The sequence below is a fragment of the Antrostomus carolinensis genome, unplaced genomic scaffold (genome assembly GCF_000700745.2).
Source record: "Antrostomus carolinensis isolate BGI_N321 unplaced genomic scaffold, ASM70074v2 scaffold920, whole genome shotgun sequence".
Lineage (NCBI taxonomy): Eukaryota > Metazoa > Chordata > Aves > Caprimulgiformes > Caprimulgidae > Antrostomus > Antrostomus carolinensis.
The window spans coordinates 7,814-24,311 of NW_010288833.1; positions in this window are offsets into that span (position 1 = coordinate 7,814).

The window sequence follows — 16,498 nt, forward strand, 5'->3', positions numbered from 1 at the left end:
ATTGCTCTTATGAGTAATTTCTTGTCTTTTTTTTTTTTTTTTTCAAGTGTATTTGCTGTTGTGCTCTAAGCAGCAGGTGCAAATGTAATTGAAAGTGGCTGGTTTTGTGAAACGAGAAAGATTTCATGAGAAACCTTAAAGAGCTAAGCTATACCCTACTCAGGAGAGCTGAATTCACTGAACTGCAGGAGGAAAGTTGCAGGCTGACTGCAAAACAAGAGTGCCCATTTGGCCTTCCTCCACCACTCCTGATGAAATCATGCTATCCGGGGGCCAGTATCGCTCCGCAGATGTGCTCTGCCTTATAAACAAATGAGAGAGGTGCCTTGGGAACAGGCGCTTTAATGTACGAAACAGATTGTATTCTGTTCTGCCACAAGCAAATAGACGACTGAGTGAACAACTGACATCTTTCTTTGCAAACATTTCCAAGTCTTTCCTTGCACCGGACCCCTAACACCTTTATCACCAGTTCATGGAGCTTGGTCCAACAGCCTCCATGATGACACATTTCAAGAGATGAGACAGGTCCTCCTTGCCTAAATACCTCTTCTTACCTAAGTGGAAATAGGGATTGGTATTTTGTGAATTTCTGACACAGCTAGTTAAGGGCTTTGGCCTGAAGTAAGAGGAAAGATGGTGGATGTCCTCCCATCTGCAGGTGAATCAGAGTGGTGTGGATATATCCATGTATCACAGAAGACTGACAGTTCTTTGGTACTTGGATTAATGAAAAAAAAAAAAAAGAGAGAGGAAAAAAAAGAAAAGAGAGAAAGAAACAATAAAAGAAGAGCTTGGAACAGGGCTAGTGACAAATTCACAAAAAGATGAAGTGCATGCCTGAATGTTAGGCATTAAAGTTACTGCCAGTCAGGGTGCCTTTTTGTGACATCCCGGAATCACGCTCCTTAGGGTTTCCTTCTCAAGGAAAGCTGAGAAATCTCTTTCATTGCAAGGGCTGGAAGAGGCAGAACTTGACAAGATTGAAAACAGGCTGAGAAAAGTTGCCCTCATTGTTTTTCTTCCCAACCTGAAGGATGAACAATACAGATGATAAACAAAGAAGCAACAGATGTTTTAGTGCCCATTTGGAAATTCAAGAGATCCATATACTCTAACAAACAAAATAAGAACTGGAGTACTTATGAGTAATGTTTCCACACCATAATCCAGGCTGCATGCTCCCTCTCATTTTCCCAGATTTATATTTAAGTACTCGCTTCCCCCATCCTTCTTAAACCAGTTAAAAAAAAACCTTACAATTTTTGTTGCCATCCCACATTCAACCAAGAGCCTCCTGAGACTGAGCATCCTGGAAACATCCTGCAATGTCTGAACCACTGGAAATCTTAAAATCCTTTGTACCTTTGAGATGATCTCCCACCACAGTTCAAGTGAGTAGAAAAACAAAGAACAATATGGAATGGGTAATTATTTAAAATTCAATAATTATCCAGGGGCCTTTTTTTTCCAGATGTTTTAGCCTAATCTGACTGCAGTTCCAATACACAATCTAACTCATAGCTACAGTGGGTGGTCCAAGGAACCTGTAAAAGGGCAGGATTATATCACAGTGAAAAGCCCATTGTTTTATTGATTCATCCCAAGCAACCTATGCTCACACAACCCCTCTACTGCCAAAGTCCATACCTGGAGACAGGAAAGAAAATCTTTCATCAGCTTGCTTTAGGTCACAATAGATTTGGGGAAACACATGTTCACATTAGAATTGTAAAATGGCCATGTAAGGTGAGGCACAACCAATAGTGGGTGTCCCTTCAGAAAACAATGTCTGATCTGATCATTTCTCTAAACTAGGTAAATACTCACATTTTTAGATTAGCTAAAAGAAGAAAAGAGTTGGAGCTGACCTTGGTCTCCTTTACTCGAGCAAAAGTGGCAAATGCCAAACAATAGCTGAGGTATTTCTTAAGTGGCACCAGAGCACAGCTGCCTGCCTCCACCTCTAGCTGGAGGGAGCACAGACTCAGACCATCAGATTCAGGGCTGACTCACCAGTCCATGTTTACATCTCCTGCTCCAAAAACGTATTTTGACAGCATGCAGTGTATGCTATCACCCGCCACAAAGACAGAACATTCCTGGAAGGGAGTTTCTCTCTTTCTTTTGCAACTGATATAACTTTAAAGGTATTTTTCTGTTTGAGCATCTGCATTTCATTTTTTTTTTTCCAAGACAGACTTTACAAGGCTCTTGTTTCTTCACAAGCAACAGCTGTCAGGTTTGATGAGAAAAGGCCCTGCATCTTACAGAACACAGCTACAGAACAAAGACCTTAGGCCGATGTTTTGGCCACACAACCAGAGAAAAATCTTCCTCTACCTTACACAAGAATTTATAGGCTTAAGATCCATTGGGTCTCTTACACAGCTCTACTTTTAACATGGAACATTGTTCACAGTGAAATGGTCTCTTTACACGGTTGTTCTGAAGCTGGGCTGAAAACTTCACATTCAAGTTTCCAGTCCAATTTCTACCTCTGCTGTATTTTCCATCCACAAATGTTAAATATAGTACCCCCAACTTCAGGAAGTTTTTGACATGTTTAAGAATATTCCTATATTATTCCTTTTGGGATATTCATGGCTTTTAAAAAAAGTGTCTTGTTCCTGTTCCCGCTGTATTTTAGGCAAGGCACTTCTTTCAGAAGATCTGGTTTTAATTTACATTTGAGTGTCTGCCACTGCACAATGGCCATTCATGATAAATACGTCCAATAAACATAAAAGCCTTATGATGTGCTGTTTCCTGAGATTAGTTCCATTCTATAGCATCTGTAGAAAAATAAATTAATTTTGAATTAATTTGTTTTTCTTGCCTAAAAGAAATTTAATGCCAGTAGTACTGGAATATGACAACTTAGTCACAAATCAAGTTTTTGTCTGCTTTGTCAAGTTTTTCATTGCTTAGAGATTCTGACACAATATCATATCTATGAATGAAAATGAAGCCAGTTCAGAGCTGTACTCCTCAATCTGTTTCTGTCCTTAACTTGAATTAAGTAAGCATGCTAACTAGTGTCTGATAGTACTTATGTTATATAGATATTTTGTCTGAAAAAAATAAAAAACCTAGATTTTGTCCCCATAAAGAATTATGTACCTGTATCTTTAAACAGATGATGCTAAAATAATGCTATTTCTATTTCAAATTAAACATCATATGTATCTTGCTTATTCATGATTTTTAGAAGATAAAAGTTACTTATAGTTTAATTAAAACCAAAGCACAGTATAATAAAAGATTTTTCACAAGGACACTCTGCTTTTTCAAATGCCATTAACAGAGAGGAGCCATTATACTACTAAGGAGATCTGTGTAATCTGTAATTACATTAACTTTGAGGAATTGATACGTATAGTAACAAAACAGGAACACTAGCTGCATTATTTGAGTATTGGTCTACTCAAATACTCAAATGATGCTGCAAAAGCCCATTCTTAATTCCATAAACTTTAATATATATCCTATATAGATGGCAATTCTCTTTCATGGATCTTATTTCCATTAGTTTCAAAAACTGTGTATCCATAACAGTTTAAATCAAATCCCTGAAGTCAGTCACAGCCCACCCACCCACCATCTTTGATCAAACCGAATAGAAGGAATGAAGTTATTGTTTGGGTCTTGGAATCAAGACCATAACCCTTCAAGGTGCTAGTTATATAGGAAAAATTAAACAGAGGTAGTTGTAAGGCTTTCAGTCTAAAATTGCTTCTTATTTTGCAATTTTTAATTGTAGGAATAAGCACATTTGTTATTGCAATAATATTGTAATTGTTTATTTTTCAGGTGGAAGAGACAGGACATCACTCAGGCGAATGTGAGGAAAAAAACCTTACAAACACCTTAGTAATATCAAAAATGAAAGCATAAGAGCAAATAACAAAGGAATACTGACTGTGGAATCTTAAGAGCAGGCAGACTCCTGTGCCTCTACAACCTCCCTGCAAGAAAACTAAAATTTTCACAAACAGCTTTTACTCTGTTGTACTATGAAACAAGAAGCATTTCAAAGGAGACTTTCTATTCTTAAAGAAAGCAGAAAAAAAAAACAGGGTACTACAGGGTTAGCTGTGCCAGTATCTTTTTTCTGAAGGTGATTATTACTAGTTGATCCACTCAGAATTGGAACATTTAAGCAGATGTGTTATTTGAGCTGTGTTTGGTTTATTCAACACACATCTCCAGTGATAACATTTTCAGAAGAAAAATCATCTCCATTGCCCAGTGCTCTCCACCAAGCACATTCCCTCCCCAGCCTGGCCTGGCACCACCAGGCACAGCCGTGTTGGAAGGCACTGCCTCATTGCTCACATTTTCTTAAAGTCTAGAGTTTTTGTAGCTGGCATGAACCGGACAGAATGAACCCTGGAAAATACTTACATAGATTATACCAAAGGAATGTAGGGCAAGGATTAAATTATAAACCAAAGTGACTTTAAACGAAATAACACAGCAGGTTGTGATGGCTATTTGATATGATCATTTAGTAGCTGACTTTCAAGATATGACAGAGGAGAAGGTGGTAGATGTGAGAAAGACGAGGGGACTCCTGGTTTGCCTGAAGGCTTGTACAGTATCCCAGGTGGGGTCTACATTCTTCCTCCTTCCATCTCTCCAAACTACTCCTCCTTTACTTGGTGCCTAGAAAATCTAGTTACCTTAATATGTAGTTGGCAACATGTCAATGTGAAAGTCCACACTGACATCTGAAAGTGATCATCTTACTGCCCGCACTGGAGGAATGTTTCCCCACAGGAACAAGGAATTTTATAAGTGTTATAAAAAGTTACTGGCACTACAACATACTATCACTGTGGTATAAATTACTGATCTGCATGTCAGCTACAGGCCAGCTAGGATGGCAGCCAGAACCATCTCTCTGGTCTGAAAGAACTCCATGGGCAACTGCCTCCCTTTGAAGCCTCCATCCTTAGTGTCACCAGTGTATTCCTCCTCAGGAGGGATGGATCCAAACCAGAAGGCAGAGAGGGGCACAGCAGAAAGCTCTTGCATCATTTATTGATCATAATACAACTGCAGCAGCAAAGTTTTGATCATATTTGTCTTGCTGCCAATAAGAGTAATAACGTAACACCATTTTTCATCAATAGATACCAAAGATGCAGTTAGTTTTGCCATACTCTCAAGCTTGGAGTAAATTAAATAGAGTATACTTAAATATACTTAAGTATACTTAGTTCTTAGGATATAAGATAGTCAGATTCTCATCAGGCAATATGTTTCAGCTGCATAATTTTTTTCCAAGTGCTCTGAAATTTACCTTTCTTTTTAGTCCGTTTTCCTCAAGTTAACAGGTGTTCTGTGACAGAAGGAAATATTGCGTACAAAACACAAAATATTGATATCTCTACTGTCCCTCCTATTCCTAATCCAAACATGCCTGAGCCATCTCCCAAGCAAGCTGTCACATACCAGCAGTAGCAGTGTGGAGAGGTGGCAGTTTGCACAGGGCATTTCCTTTCTCTTTCCACAGAGCCAATGGGTGCGGACAGGTACATCCCATGCACGGTTAAGCTAATGCAAACACGATCTGCACCAACCCACGCTCGCCCAGTGCCAAAGGGGAATCCAGCTGAGAGCGTAGGCACAGTCTGGTTCCTACCTGGTCCTTTACTTTGAGGAAAAACCCAGCATCCAAGCCCTGATCCATCCATCAGGAGTTATGTAACTGAAGTACTATTGAATTTTGGATCCCGAAACTTAGCACAAACTACAGCTAGATGATACGTCTTTATCTCCTGTTCAGAAACCCATTACTGGGAGGCAATGTCGTATAAAGAATACTGTCAGAAAAATGAGAAAGACTGCAGCTCCGACTGAAACAATTAATCTGTATGCAGGGGATGTCATCATTTCCCATTAGTTTGGAAGCTCCAGCCTTGTCAGTGGTTCCAAGACACATTTTTATTTTCAGGGCTCTATAGCTCTGGGCTGAAATGTCACATTTGTAGTGTCATCAAAACATATAAATCTGATTCAGTCATGCAAGAAAGAATATAAGGAAAAATAAAGGACTTTTATAATCTCAGTACCTTTCCCTTTTAATTCCTTTTTCCTCTGTCTTTCCAAATGCATTCATTAGGCTTAAATATTGCAGACTACAGAAAATTCAAAATGGGGCAAGTTTTTCCTCAGCAAGTAATCCAAACTTCAATCATTACAAATATAAATCTCCATATCTCATCTGTACCATCTTTACTAAGCACAAATGGTACCTCTAATTCTTTAATGTATCTCTGTTGCCCCCGTCACCATATTGCCCACAGCAGGGAACTTCTCTGTGAGAGCTGATCTGCTTAACTCTGCAGAGAATTAAGACACATAGCGTAGGTTTTATCTGAGCAAATCTAGATGTTTATCACTCCAGGTTCCCTTCATATCAGTGGAGACAAATAGGAGTAAAGCAGCCAATATATTTTAAACAAGTACTCTGGTATGAGATGGATCATATCCTGGAAGAACTAACATCTCTTCTTGACTGCACAGATGGTCTGTGCTGGTGAGCAAACATGGAGGTGGCAATTATATAGGATGTTAAAATAGAAAAGTCTTACTCAAACACACCCTGAGCCAGGTCTTCAAATGAAAACAGGGTGCAAGCTTAATTCAAATAGAGGATAGCCTGATATCCAAATACTTTTACAGATCTAGCCCTATGCATTTCTGAATTGCTATAGGGACCTGCTGGAATAGCAGTAAGTGAACAGGCATTGGATTGTTCTTCCTTTCTTTCGACCCTTGGAAGGTCCAATAAGAGTTTTGTCTGCTCTTCCAGTGTGAAGGACAGCAAATACACCTCCAACACTTTGGCTTAACATTCTACAATTCAGAAGCTAACTAACTCTTTGCTAGCACTATGATGCATGCTGCAAAAGTCAGTCCCAATAAGCTGTGGCATGGAAGAAAGACAATCTGATGAAAAAAGACATAGAAGCTTAGATATCAAGTGATAAAATTATGTTCTATAAGACTTGCACACCAGCAAAGATAGGGATGAAATGTGTGCAGCAAGAAAGCGTAAGGAAAAAACCAACTCTTTTAGAAGTAGCATTGTGTTGATAAATTGCTGATTACTATATTTAATCCAGTAAATCTCTGGGGTTTTTGACAGGTCATTAGAGAAGACAGAGTCAGGCAAATATGTATAAAATATCAAGAAATAGTAGATACCTTAGAAAAAAATGGCACAGCTTGCAAGAAATGCAAAATTCAGCAAAATTCTAGTTTAGATAAATGTGGCTATCAGAAAAGTTGCTTTTCCATAATACATTGTACCTCTGCTTTAAAAAAAATAGTTGCGCATTAGTTATGACCACTATTATACAAATAATATCTTTCTAACATCAAAGGAGAAAATCTTGTTAGGTCTTCTCAGATAGAATAAGGAGTCTCCAGGACTCTTGTTCCCACTAAACTCTGAGATTGTAGGCTGGCAGTGTAAGGTCCAAAATGCTGTTTGGAGAACCATGGGTTGGGCAGCCACTACCTTGTCCTTAAGGGATTAAAAAGAGAACCTATTTGGGGTGTTTCATAGACTTTCCAAGAAGCAATAAGCAAGTTACACGGTAACTATTTCTTTTTATATTCAGGATTTGGCTGAATTTTCTGGGTTTTTTTTACTGTATGAGTTTTCAGAATATATATCTGTTCTGAGCATTTCAACAACATGTAAAATTCAAGACACCAGTACTTTTGATGATCCCCAAAGTCATGGGTTATTCTTTCTCTCTTCTCTGAAGCAGCACAATTTTAAGTCAAGAGCCACAGTTAAAAATTTGGCTTTTTGGAGTTTGCCTTCCAGGAACAGTCTTCAGTAACCACTTAAAATGTGCTGCTTTGCTGAATATTCTTGCCAGTACATTTATTTGCTGCTGGCTAACTGATAGTTGCAGGAAGCAAGTTTTAAATTAAGTGAAACAATATTTATGACTTTTTTTTTTTAGTAGTATTTACTGAGCTCTAACTTTCCTCAAAGAAAGCCAAAGAATGAGTTAAAATATGTAAATGTAGTGCCGGGATATACAAAATATTTAAGTTGAGGGAAGTAAAAAGCTGATCAACAGTCTGCAGACTATGCCAAAAGAATGGAAATATACAATAAAGAAATATAGTATATACTGAAGTTGTGTTTTTGTTCCCTTGGGTACAGACTTTACCACAATCAAACACAAAGTCTCTGCAATTCTTTTTATAAATTTTTACTGGAAATATTTCTATCATTCCATCATGTTTGATATTGACAGGATATACTTGAGTTTGATGTTTGTGTGGTTAGCTGAGAAATACATTATTTATACTCCAAGATGGTTAGATAAGTGTGAGGTTACAAGTTTCTTAAAATAAATAGTTAGGCTTAATAACACATATATAAGGAGCTTGTTCCCTCCATGTTGCCTTCAAGGGACTGTGCGGGACTCCGATATTGAATGATTTGCACGCAGCATCCCACTTCACCCCTCCCAACTGGTCATTCCCATGCTGCTTTTTCCTTCCTGTATATTTTAATGCTAAAGAGAAATCTACAAAAGATAATAAGGCAGAAAATTCTCTGTTAGACAAATCACATACTTCTAGTTAGGATTTAAGGGCAGGAATTTCACTGACAAACACAGACCTGTGCTCAGTGCTGCAGCTGTGCATGCTTCCTCCCAGGACTCCAAGCAGAAACACACACATGCCAAGGGGATGGCTTGCACAGAGAAGCATCTCACAGCTGTGTAGGAATGCAGCCCGTATGAGTACACACCTTCATCGCTCCCAACACTTTGGCTATGAATTCAATAATAAATGGGCCTTAAGCATCTAACTGAGCCTCCCTTAGTAAAAGCTTTGACCCAAAAGATTACAAGTTAACCTAACCTTATCACACACCAAGCTCTGAAGTGAATGAGCTGACAGCATGTGGCCATTTTGCAAGAGAACTCAGTCCCACCGAGGATGCTGAATTTATGCCGATTTGTCTCACACTGGCAACTGTTCCCAAGAGCAAAGTAACGCTTCTCTGAAACAGAAATGCTGTTTGTGCTATATTTTCTTCTGCTCTACTAAATTATTCCCTGGACAATTTTCTTCCTTCCTTCACCCACACGTCTTTTACCCCCACTAACACTTTATCTAACTCTTGGCAGATTTTCAATGTAAATATTTCTGCTTCTTGAAGGAATTTACATAAAGCCCAACTGCTTTGCAAAGGAGAAATGCATGAAGCCACCACAGCTCCTTGGTGACAGGTTAGGAGGTCTCAACACTGCATTCACAGGACCAAGAAAGGAAGCGTTTTGACCTCCTTTCTAAGTGTACTCTGCCATTCACCGAACAACTTCAGTTCAAGAGTAAGTTTTGAGTTTTAAAGCTTTTATATGCCAGTCCGAAACAATTTTTTACTGGTAGTGTCCAAGAGGTTTGCAATAGTCACATTTCTGCAAGTTTTAGCAGCCTTTAGAAGTACGATGGTTGTGCAATAACACTCTGGGGGCCACTGTGGCTGAGTCTGAGAATGTCTTTTCTTGAGGAGATGCTCCAGTTAGTACAAACTGGTATAATTTTATTAACTTCTGCAAACTTCTGCTAAACGACTCCATATAAGAATCTGCTCCCACTAAATATTTAGCCCATTTCCATAACCATGTTTTCTACCCAACTTGAGCCAGAGCAAACAAGGCTGTTGGACTAGAAAACAGATCATCACAACAGTTTCATGTATTGAAATCAATGGAAATCGGGACTTTAACATTGACATAAATCTAGGTGGAAAGTTTTGTATGAATCACAACACAACCATTACATAGAAAGTGAAACTGAGAAATCAGATATTAGAATAAAGATTCAATACTGTTCTAGCTTTTTAATTACTTGGAGTACATAATTAATAAAATTTAAATTGCAAGGTTGACTTTCTTGATAGAGAATAATTGATCCTGTTCTGAGTGTCTTCAAGTAATACTCCTAAAAGAAGAATTATTATTTGTCTGCCACATGCAAAAATCAAGAAAAATTATTTTTATGTTGAGGAGGGGAAAGACCCACCAAAAAAAACCAAAACCCTCAACAAACAAACAAAACCAAAAAAACCCAAAGAAAAAAGCTTTCTACCAAATCTGAAATTCCACAACTTGTTGAGGGTAGGATTGTCATCCCTAATAACAAGAAGGAACCACTAAGATTTCATCAGTGTAGCTGAATAATTACAAACATCACTTGGTAAAACCAAATTCCCTGGTGTGTCTGGTGCTTTCTCTAAAGTTATTCTTTTGCTAGCTATTCAAGTTGTATTTTATATCAATTGTCATAGCAGACAGAAACAAGGAATGAAAAATACAGAGCACAGCACTACTGAAATTATTTAAAACATCTTTAGGCTAATAAAAAGTCTATTGTAAAAGTCATTGCCAAAGAGTAGCATAATTCACACACAATCTAACATGAATCAATCCATTTAAGTGTCACATGATATTTTTTTTCTTGTAACTTTATTATAAATTTTCTTGAGCACCCAGTTCATACATTCTCTACCTTGTAGCCACAGAGAAACTATGAAAGGAAAGAGTCCACTGTGCATAGGTACACTGCAAAAATGTCAGATCTTATGGAGGCTTTTTGTACAACCTATAATGCATCACAGAACAATCTCTCCAATGCATGGAGAAAAGGCACTCATGCTTTACACCACCCCTCCCCTTCCTCCTACTTATACAGAGTGGGATTCCTGAGGTAGCTCACAGTAGCATCTCCAACTTTTGGTAATATCACCAGTTATCACATCATTACACTGAACAAAGAGACTTAGTCATACTATACAGGATTAATTTATTTCACAGCTCTTTGGTTAGCCTGAATGCAAAATAATGAAGTTAATTACTTACACTGGCCTAAAAGCTAGTGGCTAAACATTTTTCACTAGTTAATAAACAACTGCACAATCGAGGGATTAATTCCACCATAAATCATTACGTGATCTGTAAAAGTACATTTCATCAGCCTAACCCTGTAACTTCTTCCTACAGTGTTCCATCTACCAAATACAAGGAGTGCTTTAATTCTAGGACGCAAGCATTATGTCTTCCTTCTACTAAAGTATTCAGGCTTAGTTAAAGTCCCACATTATCTGTCAGAGCACTCCAATTCTTGCTTATTTTTCAGAAATAAGTAGTTTAATGTTAACATTAAGCATATATATATATAAAAATATAAATATCAGGCTATAAGGTGACTAAATTAGGATAGAAATAGATATATAGGTACACATATGGCAGGCCAAAAAAAAAAAAAAGTTATCAGTTGACCAGATTAGACTCGGTCTAGTTAAACTTGAGAATTTATTTTAACTAATATTGAAAATACTTATCTGTTTCTTTCTCTAAAATCAACCAATAGCTTTTTTACTAAAAATATCTGTGCCTCTGAAACATTACTTTCTATATTTATCTTCAATAAATGATTAGAAGATTTCCAAAGTGATCTTCATATGAAACATATTCTATAGCCCCCTGCATTGGTAATATGCATGAAACCTCAACCCTAGAACACATTAAAGCAAAACATCAAAAATCAGTAGTCTGAGGAAAATAATTCTCAAAGAATAAAGCACTTAGAAAATTAAAAGCTTGGGAAAAAGAAAGAAATTGGAAAGGAGAATGTAATGATGTTTTTATTATGATTTTTAAAGAACAGGTTAATTTTCTGAGTTAGAATTTTAAACTTATCCAACTTTAATTTACTTCAAATTAATTAAATTTCTATTTCATTTTATTTGTTCATGGGATTTGTCTATTTATGATTTTCATCTCATCTGTCTCTTCTTGTTTAGCACTATCTAATATCCAACTTCAGCAAAGCACTTGGCAATGTGCTTGATTCAAATCACATGAGTAATCCCTGTAAAACATGTTGCTACATTCTTTGTAGCTGTGATGCTCTGGTTGTCATACTGAAAGTCTTATCATATAAGCCCTGCCTTCGTCTAGAGTGTACTTTCCCCTTCAGAGCATATGTTAGTCATTAAATGATAGCTTGAACAGATCAAGATTATTAAAATTTATTATGCACCACTGCAGAGGAGGAAGGTATGCAGAGCTAGCTTCGGGGTGAGTCACTGAAATGCAGTTCCTCTTGGCTAGCCCTGTCCCGATAGGAATCTTGTTGCTGACCCAGCTTGTGTTAACCTCCTAAATTGGGAAGGACTCTAATTTTTTCTTTTTTTTTTAAGACAAGAAAAAAAAGGGAAAATCCCTCCTTAGCAGCTGCACATTTCCTGCTAGAAAAACAACTCCAAGTTTTTATTACTAGCTGCTAATATAATTATCTACCAGCTCTGTTGCAAAGCAGAGGGAGTCGAGTTAAAAAGCCTAGTGCAATGAGTGGTGAGGAGAGAAACGAGCAAAACCAGACATTTACCATCCACAGATTTCTCTGAACTATGACTGACTCCAATGCCATTTCTGAGCTAAAATTAACACTATTTTCTAAGCCAAAGTTTTTATTTATATTGGTGAACTAAATACAAGCATTGTTTTAGATTGGTGATGTTACTGTCACGAAGCCTATACTTAGCCGTACTGCTGCCTTGTAATAAGGACGGGCAGAGCCACAGAGCAGCATCGGGTGACTTTGGTTTTGCTTTAGTGGAAATGCCACTGTGGAAAGGCAAAGGCAGATCACGCTCACCACTGCTGAGCAGGTGCCTTATTTTTCCATTGATGGTTAAATGCAACAGCTCAGGAGTGCAATGTAAAGGGTAGAATTAATTCCAAAATCTATGCAATCATTTCTATATTAATGCCACTCATCACCAGCAGCAGAGCAATAATCTTTGCCTCTATTAAACTATGTAACTGGTATCTCTCCCTCAACCTTCCCCATTTTTCTGTTATGGTTATGAGGACTCCACTGTGAATGTGGATCAGATTCTAGTTTTCTCATTCAGTGGTTCAAGACAATATTCACAGCATTTTCCTGCAGGAATTGTGAAAATTTAGAAGGAAAAAAAAAATAAGTTGCATTAAGTGGACTTGTAGAGTGTGCAACTTTCAAAACTCCTAGTGAGATCCCTCTTAACTGCAAGCCAACATAGAGGACCTTGGTGTTCAAAGACCTTAAATATTTAGAAGTACATTCAAATGAATAAATTTCATGTGAACCACCCATGTCTTTCTAGATCACCATCAGTGCAAAAAAACTAGCAACTGTTACTGCAAAGCATCTCAAGAAGAAGGTACAACAGGTTATTCAGATTCTAGACTACTGGAAGCAATTAAAAAAAAAATCTGGAAGACAAACTGAGTTGAACCTGCTTAGAGGTAAGCCAATGGGTCCAGAGGATCCAGAAAGTCCTTTCTCTTCTTGCTTTTACATGGGTTGTTCAAGATGTAACTAACAGAGAGATTGCAATGCATTAGCATTAGATTTCTGCTCATTAAAAAACACTCGCTGCCAGTACAATCAACAAAAACTATCTGAAGCAAATCTTCATTTTTTAATCTTTGGACTTGATTCAGTTTTCTCTTCAAATTTTTATGAATAATGAAGAATGGAGTTGCACCAGTCTGAAAGTAACATTAGATCACAATTAAAGAGAGGACCGAAAGCTTGGCCCCATGAGAGTCAGCAGTTCTGCCATGGATTGTAATTAACTCTGAATTTTACCCTTTATGTTCAATGTATCTCTCCACAAAACAGTTTTGAAAGCTTACTCTCTCTAGTGAATTTGAAATTCTCAGTCAGCAAAACTATTTCTGACCTTTTTTAAAAAAACAAATAATAATTTAAACAATTTTGAATGTAAATCCAGCTTTTTGCTATTTCAGATGACCTCATCAATAGACATTTTACAGTATCCATGCTTACAGTAGGGATTATGGACCGGAGGTACATTATTCTTACTCCTCTCTTTATAATTTTAAACATCAAAGTTATTAACATCTGAACATTGGTTACTTCACCTCCACAGTAACTTTTTTCCATAACATTTAAATACGTATATTTCTGTATTAACATTGTGCAAAGAAATACAATGTTTTATAGCAGAAACCCTGACAGTTCATTAAATGCAGCACAACTAGCTGGAACTCCTGCAATAAGCCATCACCACATGCAAGGATGCTTTGAGGATGTAGTCACTGATGAGGAACTTAAACAAGAGGAACTAAATTGAATTTTAAAATTGTGTTCATGGCTGGGACAGAACTCTACATCACTGGACCAGATTTGATCATGTCAAATATAAACCCTGTAATTTTCCCTTCTCCTGTGAGAAATGTTCAATCAAAGGCAGAGTGAAGTAGCACAAGATGCAATAGTTCCGTAAAATAGGATAACTGTGGAATTCAGTTCTGGGTTTATAAGTCAGCAAGATTTTTCAAAGTTTATTGCTTAGTATTGACTGATCTCCAACTGCCGATGCACTGTCACTTGCAAGCAGAAATTTGAAAGAGGAAAAGCAGATGCTTTTTGCTGTAGATTGATAACACTTGGTTCTAGTCACCACTGGTTATTTTCTTTAGGCAAGAGGTAATTTTATAGATACTAAGTGGAAGCTGGCATATAAAATTACCCATATACCCAAAGAATAAAAGTCAGCAGCTAAACTTAAAATTGAAAGTAAACTTTACTTGCACACTTCCAAAAATATTCAATCACTTCACAATGCCCTCGCTCCTGTTGCAATATCCACCCAAAGGCAAAGGACTCATTTACAAAGAAATATTGAGGACTTGTTTCGTGACAAATGAGTGATAACACAGGGAAAGTATTGTACCTCTAAAGGCTTAAGTCTGTTCTGACATGGAAATGAAACCTTCTATGAATTACAGCTCATTACAATGCAATCCTGATTCTTACAACAGGCAATCTTCAATGCATTTAATGAAAAACTATATTTTTTGTTACTGTGCCTTTCTAGGCTTTTAGAATGGATTCCTACAAGAAAATAAGTCCTGGGATGTTTCTGTTAATAACACTAACAATACAGAACTATTGCTGTATTGTTAAGAGATGCTGTATATCATCATAATGACTACTGGTATTTTAAAGTTGCCCAGGAGCAAGAAAGTTATCGGCAACTATGCTCATTTCTCATTTGAACTGAATGGATTTTTGGTACTCTTTATAGCAAGGACTTAACTTGCATAACAAAGTGCCAAACTTCACATCGATTTTTAAATTACAAGTTTTATTATTATTTTTTCTTTTTGTTTAATTGTGTCCCAGTTGAGTCACAGTTTTAATTACATTTTACTCAAGTTTTTTCTGGCAAAGTCCAGACAGTGAAAAATTACACCTTCGTTCTGCAGAGGTGGGCAAAAGTCATTGTTTTCCCTTGATCAATATATAAATTAGTCAACAATTAACTTGCCATAAAAATAAATTGGCTCCACATTGATTTGTCTCTCTCATGGTAGCACTAATATTTGTGTACAAATGGGAATTGGTTCTTCTCTCATTTTATTTTCCTAGCAGTAATTACGTTAAACAAACCTCAGGATATGGCATGCTGTTGGCCAGGCAAAAGACAACGGAGAGAAGGATGGTGTTTGGGTACCTTTTTAGAGGCAAAAATCCCATTGCCTCATTAACAGCTCGGTGAAAATGTTCCTTAACCTTGTCTGTATCTTCCTGAACTGCAAGAGATGTACCAGCACTTTTTTATAATGGGAGCACAGTTAAAGAGAAGAGGGTCTGTATTTTCCCTGCACTTTACCGTCTCCAAAGGAATACCCCAAGACCTTGCTTCCCAGACATGGAGCCTGCACTTAAAATAACGAATGCTGATGCTCTCACATGACTCTTGGTTCTGGAGATTCAAGAAAGTAATGTAACAGAATATGAGATGGGATTAACAGGAAAAACTGATAAAGCTTCATTGACAAAGAGCTTGAGTGGGGAGCATACAGGAAGCAGGTCACTGTGGGGTTCTGATGGGAGCATTCACTGCAGAAAGTAAAAGAGCAGAAGCAGAGAAATGAGAAAGAGAGGAGCTGGTCAAAAAAATGAGGAGGGAAGCAGCTGTTTGAATGATTCAGTGTAAGAATATGGTAGGAAAGATTAACACTTCATAGCCTGGCAGACAACTCCCCAAGCACTACGTTTTTTAAAATGAACCACATGGAGCAAAGGAATGAGATGAAACAATGCTAAATTAGTCCTAACTTGGTAGTATCTTAGTAAAGCACATTTTTTTCCCCAAATCAAACAAATCTTTACAATGGCATTTGCATTGAATATATTTGGAAGAAAACCAGCTACATTAAGAATTCCCAGTTTGCACCTAATCTTCATGTGAGGCCCTCTCACAGAGGGTGTAACAGTCAAGTTTATAATTCTGCAAAACTGCAGCTGCACGTTTCCCTTCTGCAAAAAGGAAAGGGAAAATAAAGCCAGGGAGAAAACTACAAAACTTTCAAAGTGGTTGAAACTAGTGTATAAAAAGGTTTTTTCTAACCATAAGGCAATTTTC